Source organism: Apteryx rowi, unplaced genomic scaffold (assembly GCF_003343035.1).
Source record: "Apteryx rowi isolate R43461 unplaced genomic scaffold, aptRow1 scaffold_39, whole genome shotgun sequence".
NCBI lineage: Eukaryota > Metazoa > Chordata > Aves > Apterygiformes > Apterygidae > Apteryx > Apteryx rowi.
The window spans coordinates 2,212,688-2,217,134 of record NW_020450418.1 but is presented as its reverse complement, the minus strand read 5'-3'; positions in this window follow the sequence as shown (position 1 = coordinate 2,217,134).

The window sequence follows — 4,447 nt, the reverse complement described above, 5'->3', positions numbered from 1 at the left end:
TGACGGAGCGGCCGTTAACCCCCCGCGCGGCGGCCGTTAGAGCGGCCGTTACCTGCGCGCGGCGGCCGTTGGCGTGACGGAGCGGCCGTTAACCCGCGCGCGGCGGCCGTTGGCGCGGCCGTTGCCTCGGCGGGTGCGGGCTCATCTCTTCGGTGCGGAAAAGCGAGCGGCGCGGCGCCGGGCGGTGGAGGCGCCATCTGCGGCCGCCCGGCCCCGGGGGTCCGTTTTGAGCAGCCTCCCGCACCCCCGCTGCAGCTGCGGCGTTCTGAATGGAAGTGCCACCTTCGAGAAAGAACGCCGCCTCTTTTGCTTTTTCGAGATGAGGCTTAGTTAAGTAGCTTACACTCGCTGCGTCTGGAGACTCGCTTCACCTGGGGCTGGACGGTAGGAACTGCGCAATTCCCAAATCTGTGAGCGCGAGGCGCCGCTGGGCCCCAGGCTCCCTGGGCGCCGGGGTCCTCTCGGCCCGCTTCTCACGGAGACCAGTACCTAGAAACAGCAGTCATCCTTGCTCTGTGAGCACCTATATGCTCCCCCGCCTTGCATGCATCAGGAGACCGTCCCTGGTGTTTTATTTAATCTSTGCACAACAGCACGATTCTCCCTTATCGGTGTACAATCTGGACATTTTTTTCTTCTTTTTTTTTTTTTTAAAAAGCAAGTTTGCCATTTATCTTTGACCTAAGCTGAAGGTAATTTCTCATTCTTTTCTCATCTTTTGCTCTGATCGCAGTTTATATGCTTTGCTGCCTTCATTTGTTGCTCTATAGATTGTCTAGTGTTTAACTAGTAAACTGACGACTACAGTTACTTGAAGAGATGCTGTTTTAGTATGTTGACTCAAGCAGTATTTTGGGTATAGTTTTGCTGTCATAAAGCAAGCTGTCTTAAGGATGTTTACAGTTCTGGGCAATTTCAGTTTATTGGAAGGCAGGGCATTTACTTGAAGCACTTTGTTGTGATTGCTCATCCTTGCAATTACTAATCACCTACAGTATTCACTGCATTAAGTACATTTGTGTAAAGCTGAGGTATTGCAGCAAGCCTTAAAATTTCCCTCTGAACAACTTAGGGATATAAATAGAAAGCAGTGTGGTTTATATGTATTTTGGAAAATCTTACGTATTTCACATTCGCATCAGATATTAGTTCACTTTCTTAAAAACCTGGAATGGATCCCATCTTGCATCCCCATGGACATGCCTCCCCGAATCGCATGAAAAGCAGTCAGGATTTAAAGTTTTGCTTTACAATAGTTGTTTAAAATATAGCATCAAGTTATTAAAATAGATGCATTTTTGTAAGAGGTCAGAAACTATAGACAGTGCTGGTTCATGTATTTTGCTCTAAAATATTTGGTATGCCTTCACTGCTTCTGTAGTCCTGCAGCAATAGGATGAAAAAGAAATAGTTGTTAATGCCAGTTGTGAAATGTATTGGAAAATATTAAGCTTAGTTCAGGCTGAACTTGAAGTATTGAATAATTTGAATAAAACACTTGTATTGAAAACTTCCAGTCCTGACGTGTTAGTTTTATATAGTGAGTCTAGACATGGTATAGCTTTGCATTTAGACAGAATTTTTAAACTATCCTGTAGACCTTAAAACATTCCTACAGCCCAGTTTTGTTTGTTTTTGCTGTTAACAATGTGCTTATTACATGTGTCTGCAGATTTGTTTGTTAGGGTAGAATTTAACTAATACTCATAAATAAGCTGTGTGTGACGGCTTTCATTTTGAAAAGTAGTCCAAAGAAACTGTAAGATTGCTCGTTCCCGAAGTCTTATCCAAAATTTCATGTGCAGCTCTGGGACTCTTGAGGCTGTGTTGGTCTTCTGGAATGAAATGAGTTCATTTGGATTTGGGGGTCCTTATAAAATCTCTGAGCACAGACCTTTGGAGGAGTGTGCAAGGGTCCTTGTGGGGCACATAAGCAGGACGGCTGTGTCCTCTGGTCAGCAGCGGCAGACATCATCTCTGACGCTAGATTCACGTTAGGGTCTTTTTGCCTGATGGACCCACCCAGTATCTCCTAAGCATTCGCTGGTCTGTCCCTAACTCCCCCTCCCTGGTATTCCCCCAGCGTTAGGCTGTCCGGCGCAAATGTGTGACACAGCAGTTTGCCGCTGGGGAGATGGGGGAAGTCCCCCTGCAAGGGGTGAGGAAAGTGTCCTGGCTTGGGGCTCTAGGAAGCCCCAGGAAATTCCACCCAGTCTCTTCCCCCTCCCTTTTACCTTTCCTTCCTCCCTCTCATCCCCCCATGAAACAGCTCTCATTTTGGACAGCTCTGTGGAGACTACAGCATTTGCCTTGAGGTGACAAGGAAGGAAGCAGATGGCACAAAAGGCTGTAAAGCAGGCTGGGACGACTCGTGCCATGTGTGAGGTGGTTGGCTGGTTGTGGCATGACCAGAAACGCCAGCGAGCGCTGTGCCCGGCTGCATGCAGAGGAGACGAGGGAGCTCCGAGTAGGCAGGGGACGTGGGCAAGGCGAGCTGCAAATGCCGTGGCGGCTGTGCTGGAGTTTGGGATGCACAAACATATCTTGGAGAGAAATAGTACATGTTGTTATCCCCGGAGAAGCTGCAGGGAGTGGAGGGTGAGGAGGTGTCATGTACGTGTGTGTATGTATGTGAGACTCCCCAGGTGGGGGGGAGAAAAGGGGGGAGAATTAAGAAACTTGAGAATTGCTGTTTTTACGTTCAGAATAGAGTGTTCAGACTTCCTTTGGGTGGTGTGTTCTTTCTGCTAAAAGTTCTACCAAATTTTAGCTGTTACACAGCTACAGGGAGCTGGAGTTTACCTTTAAATTTTGGATTCTGACCACTTTTGTGCAAATGTGCAAGGCAAGAGATGTAAGAGCAGAAGTGAATGCAGAAAATCTTACTCCTTTGCACATGAGGTACTCATGGTTTGTCCTTGTTCTTCACAGTAGGCTTTTCAGTTCCGGGCTTGCAGTGGGTCTTTGGGAGGGAAGGGAGCAAGTGATGTCTGTTTTTAAAGCACATCGTTTTAAAGTACCCGTAATTCCCACATTCCTCTAGCTGTTGTGCCCATCTGGAGGGATAACCAACCTGAAAGTCAGCTGCTGCTTAGCACCGTGTCTTGGGAGTCACAATTTAGCAGTGTTAGCAGGGAAAGTTAATTAGAAAGGATTCATGAAATAAACATTTTGGATTTTCTGGAGTTGTAAAATAGTAGAGTACAAATACTTTTAAATGATTTTTCCACTTTTTAGGGACTGGTAAAAGGCATTCATTTCTCTAAGAGAGCAAAATGTTATTTGCATGGATTGTGCCTTCAGCAATTTGGTTTTTGGTGCACTTCACAGCAGGTAAGGATTTCTTTTTTCTGCATAGAAGTTATCACTTAAAAGAAGCACTCAGGTCAGGAATTTTTCTTTCAGCTTCTCTGTGGTGCACAAGTAAGCATCTTTCTTAATGGAGAAGGCAAAATTGGATACTCGATTAGGTTTATGTTGTAATTTTCTCAAGAACCAATTGATGCACTGCTGCTGTTGAGTGACTTCCCATTGTTCATGACAATGTATCTTGTTTTTATATCTGTTTGTGGTAGGAAGCGTAGACAATATTGTTCTGATTTGACAGCATTTTATGCCCTCATTGCACAGCTGTAAATGACTGTAGTGCAGGAGGAATATTGACTCGGTTTTCAGTAGAAGAGACAAGTGCACTCAGGCACTGGCAGCTCTTGCCAGTTATACGTTGCATAAACATACAACCTGCAAGTCAGTTCCATTTGTGAATTTAAGGTAGTGTATAGCAAATAACTGCTAATAAGTTAGGTGGGGGGTATTTTTTTTAATTCAAAGTAGAAGTGTGCTGATGGTTACAGGAGAAAACATGTCTATGGTTAATTTCCGCAGAGATTTTCAAAACTCAAAAGTAAATAGAAATGGTGCTCCATCATTTTGCTTTATCCACAGCATGTGTCTCAGAGTCTGCCATCAAACACGTATTCTTGTACACTGAGTTCAGTGTTGCCTGCACAGCCTTTTATGTGCTGTGGCATTTTGGAAAGAAAACATACAAGAGGAAATCTCTAGTGAAATCAAAGAAAATTTGACTGGTTTCTTCAGTAGAGACATGTCTGCCACTGTTTTACCAAAATGCAGATATGTCTTTAAACAAAAACAAAGTAAGAGTTCTTCTGTCGGATTTTGCCTTAGGTCGCGTTTTTTTCATATGATGTCTGGTAGCTAGACTTTGGTTTCTGATCTCTGGTTAGTCGAACCAGTGAAGATTGTGGCAAAGCAATATATTATGAGTAACAGTGCAGAGACAGGAATTCTTACATTATAAATTTGGGAAGACTGTCTTCATAGAGTGTAGTATATTTTACAAGATAAATGATATATTCTTTTTAAAAGTTGGTTTTCCCTTTTTGTTGCAGAAGCATGTGGTAAAGGAAACGTGACTGCTAGCAAA